Source organism: Diorhabda sublineata, chromosome 1 (genome assembly GCF_026230105.1).
Source record: "Diorhabda sublineata isolate icDioSubl1.1 chromosome 1, icDioSubl1.1, whole genome shotgun sequence".
NCBI classification, from domain to species: Eukaryota; Metazoa; Arthropoda; class Insecta; order Coleoptera; family Chrysomelidae; genus Diorhabda; species Diorhabda sublineata.
This window is the reverse complement of record NC_079474.1, coordinates 8,439,432-8,464,134: the sequence shown is the minus strand read 5'-3', so window position 1 is coordinate 8,464,134 and position 24,703 is coordinate 8,439,432. Positions and strand designations below refer to the sequence as shown.

At 32.4% G+C, this 24,703-nt stretch overlaps 1 protein-coding gene across 2 annotated transcripts in view; it reads right to left on the bottom strand.

Moving 5' to 3' along the window:
- Positions 1-24,703, bottom strand: part of LOC130452451 (amphoterin-induced protein 2-like) — a 74,309-nt gene that overhangs the window by 37,882 nt on the left and 11,724 nt on the right. The window contains exon 2 of one of the 2 annotated variants that reach the window (XM_056791737.1): positions 7,548-7,766. The exons of the other annotated variant lie outside the window; for it this stretch is intronic. The gene's annotated coding sequence lies outside the window, so the exon portion shown is untranslated. The remainder of the gene's footprint in view (positions 1-7,547; positions 7,767-24,703) is intronic. 2 annotated transcript variants of the gene reach the window in all.

The following is a 24,703-nucleotide window of genomic DNA, read 5'->3' as shown; positions in this document are numbered from 1 at the left end:
CTGATGCGAAAAACTAATCGAAACATATGCAATTTACAATGATCATAATATAAACAATCATTTTTTGAAATATATCTAAGGAAAGTTAATTGGAAAAGTTGAGGTCACGGTAGGGAATAAAATAGAGTTGAATACATGGCCTAAAATAGAAGAAGCATCGGAACAATGTTTTGCTGACAGACGTGTCTTGGACTGTATTCTACAAGGACTGACGAGACTTGAAAAATTGAAACTTAATAACTTCTGGATAGACAACAATTGTTGAAAAGTCGAACGATACATCGAATAAGCCATAGTTTGAATGAAATATATAAAAAATGCCAAATAAATCCCTGAGAGAAAAATGCATTAAGCTTCTTTATTGCAGGATGCTCAGGCATAATAACGAATAATCTGTATTTGGAGAAACCTAACTCTTTTGAAGACGCAATGGCCTATGTTTACGATTTTGAGAATTTCGACAAATTTTAAGGTCGATTTTATAAGCCTAAAGTTCGAAACAATGATAATAATTCTGAAAAAAATTCAAATTCAATGAGAAATGAGCAGAAACGTCAATATAATCATAAAAATGAATCAACGAATAATTTTCCATATCATTATCGATATAACAATAATAATAATAACTAAAATAACAGAAATAAATTTATTCATTCAAGAAGTAATAATTATGATCAGCAAGTCAAGCAATTAATATAAACCCTTCACCACAGAACGTCACAATTATCCGACCATTGCACAGGTGTTTGGTACGATAAAAAATGTTTTCCGACCACACTCCTTAAGCCAGAATCGATGTCTACGACGTGAAGAAATTTCTATAAATAACTGAATTAGCGATATTAATACTAATAGATATTGCCAATACCAAAATCAAACACCAAACTTCACATCAGAAGAATTGTATAATAATGATTATGATCAATAAAATGGGAAATGTGAGAGATGGTAGATGTTTTCAAAAATTTTGTTGAATCTGAAGAAAATAAAGATAAACAATCCATAAATTTCAAAAGAGAGCTTCAGAAAATAAATAAATTTTACCATACATTGTAAAATTGATAGAAACGAACGATTAAGGAAATGGAAATGGAAGAAATACTTTGGAAACATATATATTATCATTCTTTTGAGTGGTACGCAAGTCAAGAAATAATAAATTTTAACAATAAGACATCTTTTATTATGATAAGAAAAGATTAGATTCATAATGAATAGGATTTTTTTTGAAAATGTTTTAAACTGCACATATTGCTTACTACTATCACTACACGAACAATCACAATTATATTATCTGACAACCGTGAACTTCACCTACCTATAAACACTTGACAACTAACTGATAAATTATCAAATGGACGGAGAAGAATAGGCTCTTTGTTCCTATGAACTATTCTCAATTTACAATATCTTGAAATCTAATTATACCTATTCCGTGATTATAACTGACAGCGTGCTCCGCAATATCGGATTTTTCTGTCCGTTCATATTTCAAGTAACAAGGACGTTAACAGAACTCGTAGATTGTTTCCCGTCACAATCATCACTGCTAATTTCATAAATTTCACTCTTTTATTCTTAGAATAAGAAAAAGTTGAATATTTGTCTAAATTTCTATAGAGCTCGAAAAACAGATGATAATATATGGGAAAACTTGATCAATTTCAACTTTATTTGGCTTATTTCAAGTTGGATGCAAAGTATTGTGAATATAAAACAGATTAACTTTCGACTTAAATTATCAGTAAAATTTTTTTTTTGTAAATTAGTAACACTTCGATATTGCGTAGGAATAAAATTCATACATTTGAAAGAACCAAAACAAATTACCGACAGTTTTCAAGAGTTTTATATCTATTTCTAAAAATGAAAAAAAATCACATCAAGTAAAATAAATAAAGTTTTCATTCATTATTCCAAATTTTCTCTAGTGGTCCACCTAGGAAGATTAGACGATTCACTGGGCTAATTACCTACCAAAACAGCCGGAAAACCTCTAACCGTGACCTGCAAACACGCATTTAAGTTACCTATTCACCGCAGAGTTGTAGAAACTTCCCTCTCATTTGTTATGATTAAAGCTACGTGTAAAAATAAATACTTGGATAGCTTCCAGGTTTATTTCTGTTGAATATTTTTGAAATGGGAGGTACAAGTGAGAATAATCGTATAGATTATTGATAAAATTTTCAATATTGGCATTATTTTAAAGAGTACCGGTTTTTTTATTCCATTTTTTTTGCCCTAACAATCACATTGATTATTAGCAAGAAAGTTTTCATTTGTCAATTTCAGTGAGATGTACAACTTTTATGTTTATATCCCAATTTTGAACAGTGACCGATTTCAATGTGCTTGATATAGTTTCTAGGGCACGCTATATCCGGAACACTCAACCACTGATATTTTCTCGGTAGTTTGCTCCAAATATTATTGGGACTATGACCAGTGTTTTACAATGGACTTTACTTCGCGTAATTTATATTTCGAGGCAATCAATTGACTTCGCCATGTACCACTCTCTCTTCTCGGTTCGTTACAGTTCATTAACGGACATAGCGTACACTATATTCTAAGAGTCAACTTAAATCTGGCAAACATATTTCACCGTAGGTACTGTAAATTTCCTCCAATGAGACTGCTGTACCCAGTAAACAAGCAATGGGTAATAACTAAACCCGGCCAAGGGGTCAAGTTTTGGGTCCCTCAGGTCTGCCATTTTGATATACTTTTATTGAACTATTTCAACCTGATATTAGAAATTGCCGTCATTTTTTCCGGTTCTGACTATCCTAGTCCAGGAAGAATCGGCGTATGAGTATTAAAAACTGTTCAACCTCAAGTTTTTCATGCGATCCTCTTCAAATTGCCTTACTGATAATATATATGCATGTTGCCATGGTGCAAACTCGTGCCATACTGTTTAAAGCGAAATTGTTTGAACAATTGCAAAGTCCTATGACTTTTCAGAGTAAAGTTAATATTTTCAGAGAGATATGAATTTTTAAAGATATGAAAAATCTCGAATTTGTGTACTTATGACCCATGAAAACTATATTTCTTTAATTCTTCATAAAATAGTTAATAATATTCCTAATAGAAATTTAAAAATTTTTATTTCATTTAATTTCGTTAAAACCTTGTAATATGAACTAATGAAAAAGTGAATTTTATTTATAAGTTTGGATTTATGCTTAAATAACTTTTGTAGAATTGATTCCACAAAAAAAATTCTAGACACATTGTAGACAACTTGATTATGAATAACATTGCACTTTATAACAATTTACATAAAGTTGATAGTTTTTAAGATAATGAGTCAGAGAGAGACGACGATACTTGCGACGTGGCGCACCAAATTAACAATTAATAAACAGGTAGAAACAATGAAATTTTCGAAATTTTTGAAATCTCTATTTTATATTAGTACAAAGGTAGAGTATAACATATGAAAACGGTAGACGCGAAGAGATACTATAAAGATTCATTTCATACCTGAGAAACCTACCGCGGTCGGGGTTAGCCATTACTCATTCCATATTTACTTGGTATAGCAGTCTCACTAGACGAAATTTCAGAAACTTTAACATATGTGTTGTCAGATTTAAGCAGACTCCTACAGACCTACAACAACCGTTTTACGCATATCCTGAAATTCGTCATATTTCACACCTATTCACATTTATTATTATCAGTAACGTGGCGAGTGTAAAGTATGAGTGGACAAAAAAGTGCTGTTATCAAAGAATAGACTGGAGGAATAATATTCAGCCAACTTAATGTTTTAACAATTCTTTCCCTTCTTCTTCTCTAGAATCGTTTATGTTCTTTCGAGCATCAGAGTATTAGGAGTTCAGTTTCAATTCTCCTTTTATCAATTTTTCCACTCTTCCCGATCCTATGCCACTTCATTCATTTGTTCTATTGTTTTCCTCTTCTTCGTCTTTTCTTTATAACTTGTTGTAGCCAACTTTTCCTGGATCTTCATTTCCTTCTTTCCCCATCACTTTTTATACTGCCACTTAGGCTTTTTGGTGCTTTTCTCTATATGTTTCCATACCAGTTTGAACATCTCTCAATTACTTTACTTCTTAATGGATCCTATTCTAGCTTTTCTATAATTATCTTATTTGTCATCCCATCCATTTTCGTTCTTCCTGCCATTCTACTATGTATCTTTTTGTTCAATGACTGATTACCCTTCCATATTTTATCCAGTTGCTCGCCTATTTCTTCTGTCTCGTAAATTTTCTTATTTAGAGCATTATATATTTGATTGGCTTTTTCATTTCGTTCCATGTGTTCAGCTTAGAACAATATATATTTTCTTCGTTCTCTCATTGTTAGTTATTTCCTATAGTTTTTTTTTGACTCATTCCTTTTCAATTTCTCAATGGCAACTTCCATTCTCAGGTTGTTTTTCATTTTTCATATGTCTATTTTCTTTTCCATTTTCTTTAATGTATTTGCTACTATTACTACATCGTAAGAAAGCATTAATCCGACTATTTTTACCGGTTTCAGTCAACTAAAAGTATCTCTCTATTGTATCGTCATCTCCATCCAAAAATTTCTTAATATGTATATGTTATATATATCATTCGCTCTCTTTTCTATATGAACTTTTCTCTCCCCCCATTACCTCATGAAAGTATTCCTTTATCTTTGTCTCTCTGATCCTCCTGTAAGTTTTTAAGCCAACTGAAAATAAGTATATTTTCAAAGGACAATTAAGTTAAGTTTAATTATTCAACATATTGAATATAAAAAATTTTTATCAACAAAAACTATTCTAATATATTCAAGATTTCATATGATTATTATATTAAATTTTTCCAATAAATAAACAGTACCTCTTATACAAGGGTTGCTACTCAAGTCTTGAGATAACGCAACACTTATGTGAATATCTCAAATCTGACATTTCCATCATTAAGTTTGACATCTTTAATGAAGAACGTTCGTGCTATGGTTTTCTTTGACTTTAGACATAGATTAAACCAACAGCAGTGCGCTGATCAACTCGCTTCCACTTTGCTTCGCTGGTTTTCCAAATTCAATTGTGGTCGCATTATGTAAAGGTCGTTCAAAATCGGCTGTTGTGTCAGATAATGCAAGATCGTCATATGACATACCGTGGAATTGAGACATACTTGGGCATGAGTTTCATTCGTATATATTTAATATTTCATGAACATATGGCTGTGAAAAAGATTGGTGCGCGTTGTATACTACATAATTTAACAATCGCTCAAAAAAGCATGTGTCGATTGGTGCAATAATTGGTAATTCTTCTAAAAGACACATCTAAAATGTTTAATTTAGAATTGTATTTGAATTAATGTACGAAAATAGTTTATTAACAGGTATGTCTGTAATTTGTAATGATTTCAACAACTTTATTAAAAATTGCATGTATGTTGATATAAATATACCACGTTCCGATATATTTAGAGACTTATGCGAAGGCAATTGTACTTGAGTTCTCTTGACTGAATAAAGTTTTTTACAGTATGTGTATTTAATATTACGGAAAAAGAGATGTGACATAAGGTAATCACTTCTTTCTGACGTTTCTAAAAGACCTGGTCAGTAGCCTTCACACATCTAAGGCTTCTACATGTTTCATTTCAGTTGTCGACATTAGTTTCCAATTCCATTATACACGAACCAAAAACTCTAGGAAACTATTTTTTGATTCTGTTGTCAAAATTGATTCTAATTTTCTGGTTACTTATCCTAATATAACTTTGGTACTTGTTATGTCGAAGTAATTCCATAGGCGTTAGAAGCCACAATGCGAAGTTGTAGAGCGTCTCGGTCAATCAAGTTAGTAACATTCAAAGCAGAAGTTGAAATTATAGCGTTCCTCTAACAGAACGATGATCCTCATTCTCTCATTGCACGCTAGTTAAGCATTTCAAGATGTAATTTAATTTGGCAATTACTCAATTATTTCAATCATGGGGGTTATTAAAGTTTCTGCTGCTCCTTATTCGAACTCATGTGAAAATAAAATACTAATATTCTACGTTTGTGAAGACTACACGTTTGCAAATCAATTAAATTTCATTTGAATACTAAAACAAATATCTCCGACTAAATGTGAAACTGTTGAGACTCTGAATACAGAATGATTCATCATTATAGTCAAATCTCAGTATCCTTTAGTAACCAAAATATAAGAATTCACCGAATGTTTATAGTTTAATTATGCATTGTGAGTTCACCTTAACCAATGTCCAATAAAAAAAAGTTACCGTGTTTGATTATCTTCAAAGCGTGCTGTTCATATTAATATAATAAGAACATTCGACTTTTTTTAGCGGAGAAACGTTTTCGAAATATCGCACTTTCAGCTATTGAAATTTCTGAAGTAACTGGAATTATTATTTGGCCGTGGTTATCAAATTTAAATTCTATGAACATACGTGGATATGACGTGGAGGAGACTGTCTGAACGAAGCTAAAGCTGCTTGGCAAAAGGTACCACCAGCTGAAATCGAGAGCTCACATTCTTTCTTATTAGAATTTCCCGTTAAAAGTATTTTTGTTTTGGCTTGTAATGGCAAGGCATTCCTCAACTTCAGTATCTGCACTCGCTAATTTCTTCTATTCTCCCCCTCAATTGTGTTTTGAGGAGTAAGACAGTGAGAAGTTGTGGCGTTTTATAGAGTTCCGAAGGCGAATTTCTTTTTAATTATTAGTCATTATCTAACGTGTTTTAAGGACCCTAATCTTGATAAATAACCTGATTATAGATTTCAAAATTATCCAGGTAAGGTGAATTTACGGGGGTCTGATTTTTCGGAATCCCAGTTTCTGGTTGACAATCGTATAAGTGATTTGTTTTTTTTTTAAATTGAAACAACTTAGTATCAAGTTGTCATTGAATATTTGTTTTTGACAAAGAAGCAAATAAAAAAGATATTAGACATCATTTACTATCGTAATTTTTTTTGCTTCAGAAGTGGCTGTGTCCGATTCGCTATCAGCATATCAAAATATTTTATTTATCATATGCTGAGTGTAAAATTATGCAAGTGTAAAATATCCGCGCGTTGGGTGACACGTTTACTTATTTTGAACTAGAAGCGTAGTCGAATGAACATTTCACAGACTTTATTGACGCAGTTTAAGAAAAATGAGTCGAATTTTTGTATCGATATATAAATTTGGATGGAATCTGCATACACTACTAGACCGCTGAAACGAGAAAACACTCAAGACAGTGGATTGCGAACGGTAAACCTACTCCGAAAAGGCAAACGCCAGAATTTTTTTATTCACTACTATTAAAATTGATGAAGAATTAAGAGATGTTCACTGTTATTTGGAAAAATTTCGTTCCCGATATCAGGAAACTAGATAAGCCCATGCGCCATTAGAAAATAATTTATAGATAATTTATGGTGAGTACATTAGCTAATTTTATCATATGAACAGCAAACCTAACTCATCTAAACTGTGTGTAAAAAGAAATATTTTCTTATTTTACTCTTGATACATACATCATACAACCAAGCAAATTGGGAAAAAATACTCACATTCTTACTGAGGACCTCATTTGTTCAACTGCAATGGATATTGTAGAAATTGTGCTTGTAGATGATGTCTGATTTTGTGCTGATATATCAGAGGTGGAAAAACCGCTATACAGGACACCAATGGAGCTTGAAGGAACAGCATTCGCTTTGTTTAATATGACAATGACTTTTGATGGTTCGTGTACAATATTTGGAAAATTTTAAAGTTTATAAGCACTTCTGAAACAAAAATATACGATATGTATCTGGACCCATCGTATTATTTACAAAAAAATTAGTCGTGATCTTAATTTTATAATAACGATAATTATACACGGTATATAATTATATGAAATGTATTTCCATTAAACTTTTTAAACATATGGTAAGAATACATTCGATGTTACTATGTAATAGGTCAAACAACCTCCATTTTCTCAGAATTATCTATCATGTTCTTGTTTTTGATGTATTTAAAAGACTAGTAATATTGCCTCAGAGATATAAAAGTCACAGTGTTCTATAGACCGTCCAACATGTATTGTTAATTAAAAGTCGCTTTGTAAAAATTGGATTTCAAACATGTATCTTCCACTCTTCAATTACTCAATCTGAATATGAAAATGTACAATGAGAAAACTTTATATTAGATTACTCTATTTTGGATTCCATATCATGTAACATCTTCCCTACGTTTGGCAACGATAACTGCATTTCTCTTCTCCTCCCATCTTCTAATAAAAAATTGACTATGTCTCCCAGAAGCTCTCGACAAGAGTTTTGACAAGACCAACTCATTCAATCTCTTCCTACGTTTACTAAAATGTGGACGTGATTCAAGGGATGTTTATTCCAGAATCTAACTCGATTAAAGCTATTTTATTTCTCAGAAGACAATATAATTCAAACATTATTTACTGTACTCCACAAGGAGTGTAAAAATGTAGTATCTATATTTGTAGTTGATAAACTCATATCTCAAACGCTTCAGCAGATTTGCTTTGAGCGTCCATACCTCTGCGCCGTATAAGAGCTCAGGAAAGACTTCATTAAGCTAGATGCACCCTTGTCACACCACTCTTCTTATTTCGATTTTAGGGAAATTTTGGTGATCTACACAAAGTATAGTGGTATGATGCCAGTACAGATTAATAATAATGGGTAGATCTTTATCATGTATAGGTGACTTTTCTAGAATTTATAGCATGTTATCATGTCTCACCATAATGAACGCACTTTAGCATCTATATAAACGTCGTGATTCATATCACTTCATCTTTGAACCATCACTTGTAAGCAATGCTTCACGTGTACGTAATCCATTCCAGGAATGAAATTTTTTGTCTGTTTGGACTACTTATAATAAACTAACTAAACTGCGCTACATAAACTCCTTCAATATATCCCAAAATAATTCTCAAGACTTCTTGAAAATAGAAGATCAGAACAATAAACAAATAGACTTTCCTAGAAATTATTCAAAAGATATCTAAGGCAATCGTTTCGGAAAGGCTGTTTCATGGGGACCTTTATCTTGCGATGTGGTTCATTACTCGTAGCACCATTCCTTCACATCGTCGGACCTGTTCATTCAATAAAACCTTTCACGGACAGGCAGAAGGGTTTTCTTTACTACCAGATGCTCTCTCCATGGATTATTTTGTAATTCCTTTAGCACTTAAGCTACTCTCGCTCTTGGATTGACAAGCTATCTGCATTCTCTGCATGCATGCCCTGGCTTACCACAATTTCGTCATTTCCTCTCTTTTCGATTCTTATTATCCATACCATTTATCAAGTTGACGATCTGGTCCAATTAATCCTCGTCACCTTCTTCTTTTATAGTTGTATCTTCGTTATATTCTGAAGCCTTCGAGGCTGCATCATATTCAAGAGCAGCAGGCAGGGCATCTACTGTATTGGGATAAAGGAAACATATCATGCATATCATGGTGGCGCAGGAGATCAATGAATGCCTAGATGCCCAAACATTTCATTATGTTCTCTGGCGCTTTTGTATATGGGAATCGGACAAGTCAGGCAATGTCACCTCGTAGTTTTGAAGAGTTTCGTCACCTTTCTGCCTTCTGCTCTTCAGCTGCGATTTGTAGAGATTTTCAAGATGTTCGTGACCATATCTCTTATCCAACCTCTTCGCTGTTCGCTGTTTGCTGTTCGAAGTCAGTTTCTGGTGTAAATGTGAGGCATCTCCTTGAATTTCTTCTAGTTTCATCATTTTATCCTGTATATTTGTCATCTCATTCTCTATATCTGATTGTATCTTCTCATTCATCGTTGTCATCTTGTTCTCTATATCCGATTTTCGAGATGACAATTTGTTTCCGACGTCAGCGGAAATATTGGTTTTCCATGATAAGATTTCGGCAGGAAGCTAGTTGATTGACCAATTGGTATCAATGTAATTATCAGGTAATTACCTCTAGAATTCGTAAAATTCATTCGCAAGTCTATATTGATCTATAGTGCGAATAAATTTTCACCAAATAACATGAGCATTCCAATATTTAGTTTGACAACTTGGAGCAACTAAATTCTGAACTCAGGCTAAAATTTGAAAAATTACATGCTCTAAGATTTTGGTTCCACCCTTTATGTCTATCATCCTAAACTTTATAATAAGAATGGTTCCAACCCCTTATTCCAAGTAAAATTGACATCAATGTAGATCAGACACGAAACTGTTTCCGTATCAATTTTTTATCCTCCTTCATTTATTTCAATATTCAGATTGGAAGAGCCAAAAATAAGCAATGTCATGTTAATCAATATGTTCCTATCCTTATTCGCTTGGATATTCAATGACATGACATATTGATAAGCTTTTTAGAACGTAATGGTTTGTGAACTTCTAGTGTTGTGTGCTTTCATCTGCTCCATTTGCTTCCATATTGAGAAACGTTACACATTGATCAATTGCATTTAATTCATCTTTACAGATGGTATTGTCAATTTTGTCTCGAAGGATATTATTTTTTACGCATCCACCGAGCGCTTCCTTGTAAAATTTACGACAAATTCCTAATATTCTTCATTCTATTCATTTATTTTTCAACCGTGACACTCATTCGAGATAATTCTCTCTATTGAGAGATAAAATTGCCTTTCTGTATATCACCAGGGTAGATGTAACTCCGAAATTCAATTATTTCTATTCGAATTGCCCTTATAAGGAAAAGTGGCTTTTAATCTTGTTCGTATTTAGCCCGCTGACTAAACAATCTCTGCTTTAATATATTAATGATTGTTTATAACACATTTTCCAATCTGGTGCTGGGATTTTTTTCACTACTATTAACTAACCCTATAAGAACTCTTCACATTGTATCTTTATGTGTAAGATGATGGTAAGCGTGAATGATAGAAAAAAATAATTATTCCACCGAAGTTATGGAGATCAGATAGGACATGATATGTCTTCTGGTTTATTTATTGAAGGAGAACAAATCTTTGTTCCGCTTACCCCCCACAACATACTAATCAAATATTGACGTATCACCAATTCTGCGACAAAATTTTTTATATCTTATTCTTTCACTAGGATCTGCTCTTAAATCTGTTTTTGTTATTCCAAACTCTAAAATTCAATCACTTACTATCACCTTACTAAGACAAATCTAGATGTATTTGATTCAATTAATTGATCTTCTCTATCAGATGAACACGTTATCATCATTAAACAGCCTGTCTCGTCCACTGCTGGATATAAGCCTATCTTAACCTAGAGAATTTTGATTGGTCTTGAGCATCTTGGATCTAATTGAATTTCATAATTCTTAATTCATCGTGTCTGCAGTCAGGCTCTGTTTCTGTAAGCTCAATCCCTCAGACGCCATTTTAGTATTCTCTTCGTCCATCTATTATCTCACAATCTTGCGACATAGCCAGCCCAGTTCCATTTCAAATGTGTTATTCGTTCAATTGCTTCTGTAACTTCTGTTTTGTATGCAGTTCTTCGTTTAGGATTTTATGTCGTGATGTAACTCCATGACTCGTTGATTTATTCTTATTTTATCTACACTTTTTGTGTCAATGTTAGTGTTTCTGAGTCATAAGACAATACTGGAAGAGCGCATTGATCAAACATCTTTCGTTTAAGAGATGTCAGTATATCTGACTTGAATACATGCCACAATATGCCAAATGCAGCTCAAGTATCATTAAAGTTATGATGTACCAAAAAATCTCCTGAAACACTTCCAAGGTCCAAGGTTATATTACGTCTCTCAACAGTCTACTTGCGAGGTTGGACCAGCGGAGATAGATAGAGTATATGGGTTGAGGCATACCAAGGCACACAAAGATGGTCCTTCCACCTTCCTTACCAAACAGCTACATCTTTAAAACAAGCGCAAAATTTGGCTCGTGACTTCCCTTTTAACCGGATATGGTTTTCCATCTTCACACTATGGATATCACAACACCAGAATACCACTGGTGCATGTTAAACAAAGAACTGCAGACCAAATCACAAATACAAGTCCTTTACCACCCACAATTCTACTATGAACTATCAGTGCTAGCGTTTTTCATTTCCATCTTTTCATATTTGTCGCTACAGTGATTCTTGATCGGTGTGTTAATAGCATCTATTTCAACTTTATAACTTTTAAATTCTATGAATGGACATATTGATTTGAGTTCTAATATGAAATCTTAATTTTCTTTTTTTGTATCAAATATATATATCGTCCACATACCCTCTCAAAATACAGAAACTATTGATTTATCTTTTTTTCAAAATGACTTCATCTTAAATGTCTGAAGATGATTACTTGATTATCGAAACGCCGCGTCAGACAGTGTGATTGTGAGTGTTAGTGTAGTGGTTGTGTGAATAGTGAACAGTATGAATTTCATTGATATTTCTGGAAATACCAACGTAGTACCAACGAAGTTCTTGAACTTCTTGACACAAGTCACCTTATATTCATATTTTTTTAAATAACAAAAATTGAGAAATATAAGTGTAGCATTTTGAAGTTTCAAGCAGGAGTTCATGTTTTTTCTAGATTTTTGTCCAGAAATATTGATAAATGTATATTATTTCACTTTTTCTATCAATGTGTTTTGCCCTGACATTCCGTATTCCTATTAACAATGCCGGATAGAGCAGTGAGACATAGTATGATCCAATATTTATTATATTGCTACGAACAAGTTTACGATATGCGCCATGATGCCATGATGCCTGTTCGGTTATATTAGAACTCTAAAATTTGGCGTAAGCGGCTTTCGTTTGAGGTTTGTTTTTATATATATTTTCATCCTAGCGACGATTTGTTTACATTATTTTTTTTAACCTTTTATCTAGAAAGGTCTTTTTATTTTCTAGAATTTTTGAGAAATTCGTACTTGATTGTTTTTTTAGTTGGTTTAGTGCAGTTATTTAATTACAAAATAGTCATAGTTAACGGAACGACATAGGAAACCAACCGATGAATTTAAATGAATCGTATAAGTTGGTTAAATATTAATAGATAATTAATTATAGTATAAGTGAGGCAAATCTAGTATTCATCAGAAATAGCTAGGAATCCATATATTTCAAAGATTCGAAAAAATCAGTAGCTTTTCTATCGTATCGAAGGCATAAAATAATTTAGATCGACAATCTATTATATCTCTCGTTCCATCACAATTGGTTGATGATGCTTTTTACAACGAAGGGTCGCTTATCGAATATATGATACTTTGAAGTACAGCGCCAAAATGCAATAACTACTAACGCTTCACATTATAAATTTTCAATACTAATAGATAGTAGAAGGATAAAGTTATATTCTTTAATACCCACGCTTGAATTATTTTATCAAAATGCTAATGAAGTTTTCAGCATGAAGAGTTTGGTAACTTTGAACTTCATGTTTCGAATAACGTCGAAATTAAGCCAGCTCTCCAAACTTACGTTGATATTATTATGCAATTACCATGAAATTCTGTTAACTAGTTCTAGTTATTACAAAAAATCGCTCACCGGATAATATTAGTTGAAAAAATTTGCACGACGATAGAAGTCTGGCTTTTCATATTTTTCATTGGCAATAGATTATACTATTCAATACACTCTCTTTGATCTTCAATTCACTTGTTTCAGTGATGTTGTAATTCATGAACACCATCCCTTGAGGATTGCTAACTCTTCGTATGATGGAAGAGGTTCGTCATTTGTGCATTTTTAAGATGACATAATAGTCAGATGATAAGGGTATCACATCTGCAAATAGGCTTGAGTAACTTGCATAGCTTTATTCAAATAGATAAAAATCTCAATTTGTTGAACTAATGTGAATAGTACAGTTGATATTGTTTGAAATAATTACACGTCAGTTTTCTAAGTAGCTGTTCGTATTAATTTTATTAACATTTTTGGGAATCAGTGAGGCTGCAACATTGAATATTGAAACTATTTTTTCATGAATAACAAAGGCATTAAGCTAAGAATTATCACAATGTCCGCAATTTTAAGAGGGGTAGTATTATGAATTATCGAGATATTGTTTTATCCTTATTTTAAATTTCTGTTATATGTATGTGAGCAAAAGAAGATAGAGAAAAACGGATAACTCCACTTGGTAAATAAAAGCGTGCTACCGAACGTCATGCTTTAGACAACTAACTCTGCGAAGTCGTTTCTTCACTAGATTAGACAAAAAGATTAATAAGACTATCTAACAGTATCACTGCATTCAAATTATTGGTCACCTCTCATATAATCTATCATTAGTTCTTCCTTAACCTGCTTTTGTTGATTTTTGAGTCAGTGGGGGTACATTGAGATGTTGATATACGTGTGCGTAGGTCTGTTTTAGCAATGGTTTGAAGGTCTATTGCTTTCAGTATGGTAGCAGGTTACCTTGTGTGTTGATTTGATGATAATATACTACAAACAACTTTACCGTATTTTATCGATAGAACTTCCTCAAAAAGACAACGCATGTTCGAAAATGGCATGACGAAGTAGAAATTTCAAGATATGCAAAATTCTAGTTCCTATCGATTTCTAGACGTGAAAAGTGATGTACCAAATCACCAGACACATTATTGATTTTTGACATTTCGCGAATTCTATGGAAAATCCAACGTATTTATTTTAAGGAAACTACTAGTTGTGGAAATTCTCGGAGAATATACTCACCCAAATTTCGTATGGAAAAGTTTCCTCTCAAATGTTTGTTTCATTCTTTTCTTGTTTGCTCATTCTTGTGAAAAATAAAGAAAAAATTGGTTTATTCCATAATCCCGAAACTGTTTATTTTTGAAAAAAAAAATAACGTATAAAAACGATACAGAATATGAAAATTCTTCTCAAGGAAACATATATTTTCAATCGTATCAATGTATGTTACGTTTCACCTTGTTTTTTAAAATAATCACTTTATTCAAATAACAGTACCACTTGAAGTTTGATCAAGAGATTTCTAACATCAGGAAGCATTATTATAAGAAAAATAATATAAAAGCAGATAAAACGGATTCTTCAATTGCTTTGAATTCAATAAACGAGTACGTTCTGTTCCTCTAGTGAAGAATGCGGCACCAATTTTAAAAAGATATTCTTATAACTCATGACTTAAGCCAAAATATTTCTGGCATATTTCAATATGACGACTAGTGCCTCTACTAAATCTCTTTTGAAATATAGGACCTTCTATTATTATATCTTATATATTTGCTATGTTTCGTGTTGCTGATGCACTTATTGGACGTTCTTCAACATTTGTGAGACCATTTTTTAACTAAGCATCAGCCCATCTGTAGAATATTTCTATTTGAGGTGAAGAGTTCTTATCCACTTTTGATAATTTAAGTTTTTTTTTTCTAAAAACTTGCTGTGTCGCATTCTAATTGGGAATATAAAAATGAGTTTAGTGATCTACATCAACACGTTTTCATAAAGACGTAATACCACTTTGAGAAAACCAATACACTGAATCTAATAGAGCTATCCCTTATTACCTCAGGGCTACAGGGGCCACCAATTTTTGTTTCCATTTATTCAAAATCTATCGAGCCATAACTATGTTAATCATCGGTAGATTGATTAATACAATGAAGCAGTGATTATAAAAGCTCAAGTCCGAAAATGTAACTCCACTTTATTTCTTTTTGGCTGAATCACCGACAATGTAAATAGCATATTGTCTGTTTCGGAGAACTCATGAAAAATTAATACAAATAGAGAGAGAAAAGAGATGGAGTTGTTGAATAAGGATTTGGGGTTTACTGTCACAGGCAATGGCGATATTGACGAACAATGTCCCTTGCTTGGTTTGCAAGCCTGGACCAGGCCTGGTTGCCTGGATAAACCCAAGACTGGTCTGCAACCAGGCTGGTTGCTTGCAAAAATGAATAAAAAGTTATACAAGTTCTGCCAAGCCTGGCTGACTATAAGATGGTCGGGCTACCCAGAGTTCAGTCAGGCGAATATGGGATGGCCGGGGTAAGGTTACATAGAGTTCAGCCAGGCTTGGGCTATTATTAGTTGGTTTCCCAGCGTTGGCTCAAGCGAAGACCCGTTATTTAAGCCTGGGGGCTGCTACATGTGATATTGAAAAATATGTCTACTAAGAATAGAAATCAAGCAGTCAACAAGGAAGATTTGAATAATGTCAGGAGTTTGAGGAGGAAAGATTGTTTTTACTTAGAAGCAGATAAATGGAACAAGGACAACAATGAACAATAAGGTCTATTTCGAGAGAATGGACAGCTTAATCGGAACAGAACGATACACCAAAATCTCCAGGAATCCGAATGATCATAAATGTGGAAGAATTACTTAAAAATTGTAAGAACCGTGTTTATCAACAAAGTTTTTACTACAGACATTGAAGAATTTTAATTTGAATTTTAATCTTCTTTGATGCAAGTTCATTATTTTCCAACTTGTCGATCCCGCAGACCTAGAAGTACCTTGAGAGCTTACTGAGATAAACTAATTTGGGAGCTGATGTAATAGAAGAATATTTAGAGTTAACAAGATATGTATGGAACAAAATAATTTCCAGTACAACAACGAATTCCACAAGCAAGACGAAGGAACAGTAATGGACAACTGCCTATCACCGTTTATGGCTAAAAACGGTTCATGAGTCATTTTGAAAAGCAAATAAGTCAGTATTTTCTAAGTTATGGTACAGGTATTTGGATATATTCAATACAAAGTAGGCAAACGGATATTTTCGCCATATTCAATACAAAGTAGGCAAACTTAAAATTTTTCCAGTTGTGGTAAATGAATATAATTTGAATCAAGCTATTACAATAGACCATTCTTGTATTTTTGTGTTGTGAAAAGTTTGGGAACTTCCTGTTAAGTTGGTTATTTGTAACTTACGTTTCTCCAACTTTCAGATATAGATTTATCGAATAGTGTTACAACGTAATTTCATTACAATTTACGTCGGATGTTTATATCTCCATCAGCTCTATTTGAACCATGTAAAACTAAAATTATTGAATGAAAAAATCTATTGAACACAATGTCTGATGAATTATTTCATTAAAATTTTTTTTCAACGTGATGTTTAACTAGCAATTGAGGTTATGAAGATTATTTCATAACACCGTGAGAGTTAACTATAGAAACTACGTAATATTTTATTTTGACGAGCTAGAATAACTATCAACACGGTACCGTTGTGGCCAGGTCTTACCCAGTATATGTGAAACAAATTCTATTCCTTCGAAATTTCTCCATCTATTTCGATTATCTTAAACAGTATCTTTGTTAAAAGATATAATACTTTTTCGATCATATTTCAACAATTACATTTTTATATTTTGCGGCTGGGATGCTTTGTTGCTTCTTCTTTTCTAGAACTTAGGTTATATCTTCAATTGCATATATTCTGGTCTATTTTCTTGTACGAGGGCTGCACTTGAATTTTAAGATGAGTCATTCAACGTGCAATCATTGTTTGGCACCCAATGATTTCTTCTTATTTTCACAGATCAAGTGTTAACGTTTTTCTACACCCGAAAAAGGGGTTCTGGAGGTACCTCAATCGGAATGGAAAAAATGCTTCGGCAATTGGTTCGAACGCATGCAAAAGTGTTTTATCTTAATGGAGAATATTTTAAAAAAAAATGAAGCAATCGCTATCCTCATGCGTATTTCCAGACGCAATTGGCTTACACTGTATAGTCTGCTCCTCAGACAATTTTCGGAGCTTCTTATCAATTTTGAAACGCAATTTATATATATGCAACAGATTAAAATCAAATCAAAACATTATATATTCTCAGGAGATGCAAACTCATTGTAACCCTAACTATTCTGACTGTTTTGTATGGGATCAAAATCTCATCTTACTACTTTACTTCGTTTAGAAGTTATCATCATATCTAGTAGGTTTAGTACAAAGAATGAACTTGTTTGAATTGTATTTAAAATCTTTTTCCATGTATAATTCAATTCACTAAAGGATACTGTAGGGATCTTCGTCTTCTTGGGAATTGATCCTCCAATCGACATTTGGTTTTATCACCCAGTGATTTCGCTATTTAATAAAAACCTGATTCCTGTCTTTGGTTTCGAGTCCCCTTTCCTCAAGAGTATCATCCTATCTCCATGGCTTTCAATATAACCTCAGTATCCTACATTCACACTCATTTACGTGCAGCTCTATACAATGTGAAAAAGAATAACGGAATAAATTGATTATTTGAGTTTTTGATTAAATGATTGAATTTATGAAAAATTTCGAAATATTTCAAATTTCAGTTATAAATTGATATACTTTGACGGGAAAATGCGATCCCTATCATTAAACCTCTCCGAATTGCAGGTGGAATGAACCTCTGATTTTGAATAAACTTCTGATATATCGTTTGAAAGGTTGCGTCATTCTCTTTTCAAAAATGTTATCGTTTTCAAATTTATTGGTTCAATTGATATATAATATAAAATCAAATGATTAACAATACAATGAAAAATAAACTTTAGGCGCAAAATAGGATAGTATGTGAAATACTGGAGAAAACTATAAATTTCAATGAGATAGATGTCATTTAGTCATCTAAATAGAAGGGTTTAGTTTTGTACGCAACGTTCTGTACATATTGCCATAGAAAAGTATCTAACAATGTAAAATCAGGTGATAATGCTTTCCATTCTATCTATCCTCGCCTTCCTATTGACAGTCTGGGAAATAATACTTGGATAATGGGTTGGATTTTGAAGATTTTCTGGATCGGAATATGAATTTGTTAGAATCAGAATGACATCATTTTGAAGTAGTTCCAAGTTACCCTCAATACAAAATAAACTAATGATGTGGTTTTAAGCAATTCCTGTACAAATATTAACCTTTTGATGTATCTTAACAAGGTAAGGATTATTCGGTGAGAAGTGGTGGACATTTTTCCGAATAACATAACAAAAGTGAAAAAGTGTACTCATAGAAAAAGATAACGTCTTCTAAATGAATGATATTATTATAAAACATCCACCATTCATCATAAAAATAGATGCTCCTATCAAAATCGTCTTCGATGAGCTAGTCAGTATATATTATTTTATAGTGATGCATTTCATTATTTTTTGATATGTTTATTATTACTGTATGACTAATATTAAATGTAGTGAATGAACTTCACATGACGAAACTTGTGAAACTGCTTTTCTATTTCACTAATTGTTCTTTTAAGTGGTATATCAGTTATTCACTATTGTGCTCGGCTCAAGCTTACCATTTTTCAGAAATTTATCAAGTTAAAAATTAAATTATTATAATGATTCGAACTCACAAAACAAATCGCATTTTAAACTAATTAACTTTGCTCTTATTCAAATCTTAAAAGTATTTTGAATGACTATATACTGAACATCTGTACTTCTCTATAAAAAAATTGGGAGTTACACCTGTTATTCTAAGAGTACAGGTGGCATTTTCACGTTGAATAATGTCAATCAATGCATAAAATTTGACGTGTTCCAGAATTTTATAAATATGTACGGAAACTATGATAATAAATTTATTCAAATAGCTTTCACACACTGCACAAAAAGTAACGTCACGTTGATATTTTTATTGTGTTTCCACATTTGCTGAATATATGATTTGAGTGTGTCAAATATGGAATATAAATTGACACATGCTGAACTAACGACCACAGTACATTTAAGTTACATTGCTATTAATTTGCTTTATGGAAACTAAGCCCATCTCTATACGAATTGATTTACAGAAAACATAATTTTTAGATGTGGAAAGTTTTGTCTGTAAAAAAAATAATTCATTCTTTTTAAACTCATTGTTTTGGCAACCTACTAATCTGTTACATTAGTCGCACGATAAATTCCGATAATCTAATTCCAAAACACCCACCTCAATATCAAATGAAAATGCTGAATTGTATGCTCATAACGCAAAACAAAACTGCAAGCTTGATTTCTTTTTAACCGGGTAACGGGTCGTTCTAGCAGACTAGATAAAATTGTTGACTTGGCATTGATATCCAATTTTGAAAACTTGCCAGTTTTGCTTTTGTTTATGATAGATAATAATATATTTTACTATAGGACTGGAGAATCTATTTATCTCAGTTGTTCCATGAAATTATGTTTCGTGTGGTTGCTGGCAATGGATAATTTCATGGTATCAATTGTTATTCAATACTAAAATATAACTACGATTCTCACAATTATTTGTGGACCTTCAGTTTCTCTTAGAGACTTGATATATTAGTTTAATTGATTGCTGGAAATATTCCTACTATTTTTACGACTTCTACTGATGTTTCAAAAACATTTTATTGAACTTCAAACGCAAAGGGCAAATATTCTGAGTGCCTACAAATCGATAGCGAAGAAATCCACTTCCACTAGCCTTTGATCAAGCAAATATAAGTGCATTGAAGAACAATCTTACTGAAACTCAAATAAGCAGTCATAACATCGTGGTAATCGGCGCTAGATTGTTTATAAAACTATTTTGACTGCCAATAGGAAGAGCAATCACAAGTTTTTCCCTTAAGCAAGAAGTATTTGAGACCGTCATCAGAATTATCAACGCCGCCATACTCAACTTTGTTGGGTATATCAAATCAGGTTTTTTCCAAATATTGCATATTTCTATTTGAGCCTCGGTATGTCTTAATACTTTAATAAATATTCTTATGGAAGACGTTACAACGTTAAAACATGATTAAATAGAATCCATGCTGTTTGTCACGTTCAACACCACACTTTATTAAGACACACCGAAGTGTCTCTAAGCCTTTATAGTATAATCATGCAGAATATTTACGCATTTTATTCTAAATTAAATCCAACGGTTGCACTTAAATGACTTCATAAAGTCATACACTATTTGTCAAATAACATCTTCGGCTACTCTGCAACTTTCAGTTTTTGGTTAACTTCCTTCGGTTTTAATATTCTGACTGATTTTCATGTTCTCTGCTTAAGAACTGAATCGTATTTGAAATAACCCCTCGATATTGAGCATGAAAATCTCTATGTCCAAAATATAGACTGACATCCGTACTAACCTATTTTTCGCTATTCAAAATTGAGAGCCAACAATTTAATACAAAAACTGTAAGCTAGAAAAAAAATTGGAATTGAATTTATTTCTCTTCTGTTTTAAAATTAGCTTCTTTAATAAGACGATAGATAAAAATTGACGTTTCGACTTTTTCCAAGTCTTTATCAAATTTCGCAAATTGTCAGTGTCAATATCATATTTTGATAAAGACTTGAAGAAAAGTCGAAATGTCAATTTTTATCTATCTTTTCAAAATTATTGAAGATACCTTAAATCAAGAGCATCTAGAAACTTTTGTTCCTCAAAACATTGTTCTATTCTACAAAACTATACTAGAAACTATAAGTTCTTGTAGAAGATATACTCCATGTTAAGGAGCATACAAAAATCAAATAATGATATAAATATAGAAGAATATTCGAAGATGCGTGTTTTTCTCAAACAAAAATGAGGCACCTATCAATGGAAAAAATCCGAAATATTCAATCTAAAAGAAATAAATTCATCGCAGAAGCTTTCAGATTATTATTATTATCATTATTATAATCTTATAACAAAGGTTACGAATTATTGAATATCGTACTGCATTGTACAGGTTTTTAAGGTTGCATTCATAATGAGCGTAATGTCGTATATATGTAGATGAGATGTAAATACATTCAAGACCCTGAATAAGCCTTTCTAATGATTAAACCCAACATCAAACCACAAATTGTCAGAAAATCTACTGTGACTGGTATTTTCACAAAATATGCTAGAAGTATGCTGACCTCTGTCCAGCTAATGTAACAACTACTCTACTTTCCATGAATTATCAACACGGCAACTACACATCAATTTGGATTTATGAGAAAACTAATAGCCAACTTAAAATTACCAAACGCAAATCAATACACCAGATATAGCTTCCGTAGGTCTTCTGCCAACTTGCAGATGGAAGATTTTTATGATTGATTCACCGTGTGGGATTTCATATTTTAGCTATCAACATGGCAATTTAATAAGAGGCCTCAACGGTCTTTTCATTTTCCATTCGATTACATTCACTGGAAGTTTTGTCTTGATCACATTGCATCATTATTTTTAACTACATGACAAATTACTCACTGAGTTAAATGACTACCGTTTTTCTCAATAAATGTAAAGCCGTATTTAATACAGTCATCAATGAAGAGTCTTTTGGGCTGTTACCACAACCCATGACATAGAGAAGGTCAAGCCTCTAAGCTTCGCTTGGCTGACGCCTCTCCTGGAATTCTCAATACCCCCACTCAGAGGGAAGCACACCCCAAGCTGAAAACCACTAGGCTAAACGACATAGATATTATAAAAAAGAAAGTGTGTATTACAAATATAGATGGATAACAAAAAAAAGGACGAGTGTGATGGGTTTTGGATTTGAAATGAGCACACTGTCAAAAAAAATGAAAAACACCAGAAGAAAGAAGATTATAAATATTCAAGAGATAGGTTATTCACAATGTATCGATTTTTCAATCTTTTTTTAGTGTTCAAAATCAAATGTATCATTATAAAACAAAATTCGTTATTCATAACTTCACTAATTCATATTTATAACAATAATGATTTTTGTTTCTTTTGACAAGAAAGGAAGGATGAACTAACACTCAACTGCTTCTCTACAGTTATATATTTCTAAGGAGAACAGCTTGCTTTTTAGCGATGAGTAATATGTTCTGCTTTATACTTCTGTGCAAATTCACTTATTGATCAAATTAATCTGAGCGTTAGTGCACTTAGTTATAATTACTACTGATACTGTTTACTCTTGATCAAAATAGACTACATTGAAGTATGAGTATTTGATGATGTTTGTTGAAAATTCGAAAGACTTCTTGGATTATTCTTTACCGACGTACTCTTCTAGCTCCCGTGTCGCTTAAGAGTAGTAATATGTCACTTGTATTAACCAGTAAGATAGCAGGAGACCTACGGAAGCCATGTCTGGTGTATATAATTGCATTCAACAGGTAGCTATTTGTTTTCCCATACATCCAAATTCATTAATACCAATTTTCTAGATGGTGCACTAGCAGTGTTCATAATTCAAACAGTTGTTGTCTCATATATTTCTTAAACCAGTCACAGTAAATTTTCCAATAGTTTTTGTTTTAGTGTAGGATATGTTTATCAGGATAGATTGAGATATTGGAAGTCTTCTCATTGAATAGTGTGCAAGGACCCATAAGTCCTTGAACGATGCAACTCAAAAATGATATAACGCAAAAATGAATAACTTTTACAAAATACATATTCATTGCCTTGGTTGCGAAGTATACAGCTTATGTGATAAATTCTTTTATCGTGGAGTGAATGTTTTGGATTTATTTGGTTGATAGTCTTCTGATTCTCCTTTGAAAATATTCTTCTATATCCCTTAACATTGATTGTATCTCCCACAAGGACAGAGATTTATATTTTTGGAAAGTTTAGTAAAAGACGTTTTCAGAAAAAGAAGGTACTTCATTGATATTGCTACATTCCGTGAAAGCCGTTTACGTTTGATATAGTGTTTCTTTGATTTTTTAGGTGATAAATTGATTCTTCCGTAATTCCCACAATGTCGGGTAGATATTTCACCATTATAATCACTTTCACTGCCACCTGAATTCATTTTAAAAGGAAATTATAAAAACGTATAATGCAAGATATCAGCAATTAATATTCAAAGTTTCTAATTGTGAATTATTTAGCCGTTGCTATCCAATTGGCCGGCAGGCTACGGATCTCGAAGTGGAATACAGAATTGATATCATGCTTAAATTCAGTATCTAATAGGAATGCATAGTAATGAATATTATAACATAGTAGTGGGGAACATATATAATGAGAACCTTTTAGTGAATTTCTTAACGTTATAGGTTTTTTGTATGGATTTTGTACAAGTTTAACATAATTTAAGTTCAATCAAATATGAGCATTCCAAAGCAAGATGAAAAGCAGATAAGAGCATAGAAGAGTAGTAAAAGAAATATAATAATTGGAGTTTCCTCCACATTCTTCCATATATTATGCACTGGGATAGTTTTTGCCCCCACCCCTGTAAAACCACCTGGTCTGAGCTTATGTAAATTTCATATAAGGCTGATGATTACTTACATTGCTTTGGATTTATCCTTAAAATTGTAATTATTCACGAGTGTCTAATGAAGGTTATTAATCACGAAGTTCACTGCCATGAGTGGTAGAAAGTGGAATAAATCACTGATTGAATAACTCATTATTTGAAAAATAGAACACTATACTATAACCACGATTACTAAATACTTTTGTTGAAGTTTTTTTGTTGTAAAGTTTTGTTGCATTATGAGAATAACTATTATCTTATTCTAATAAATATTTCCTACAATAGATCATAATAATCAATACGAAAATCTATGTATTCAACTTAAAAATATTATGTATCTATTCCTAGAAGGTGGTGATGTTCATTCATAGTTATGAAACAATTGGTCAAGTTAATGGAAACGATAGAATTGATATTAAAACTAATGTTATCTTGACTTGTCGAAATATTTGAATAATATGTACATTCGTTTATTTTTAGTTGAATAGAAGATAATATATTGTTGACTGTATTGGTTTTATTTTTGATGAAGTCATCTATGTAGCCTTCTGCAACGGCGGTAGACCCTCATCCACCGT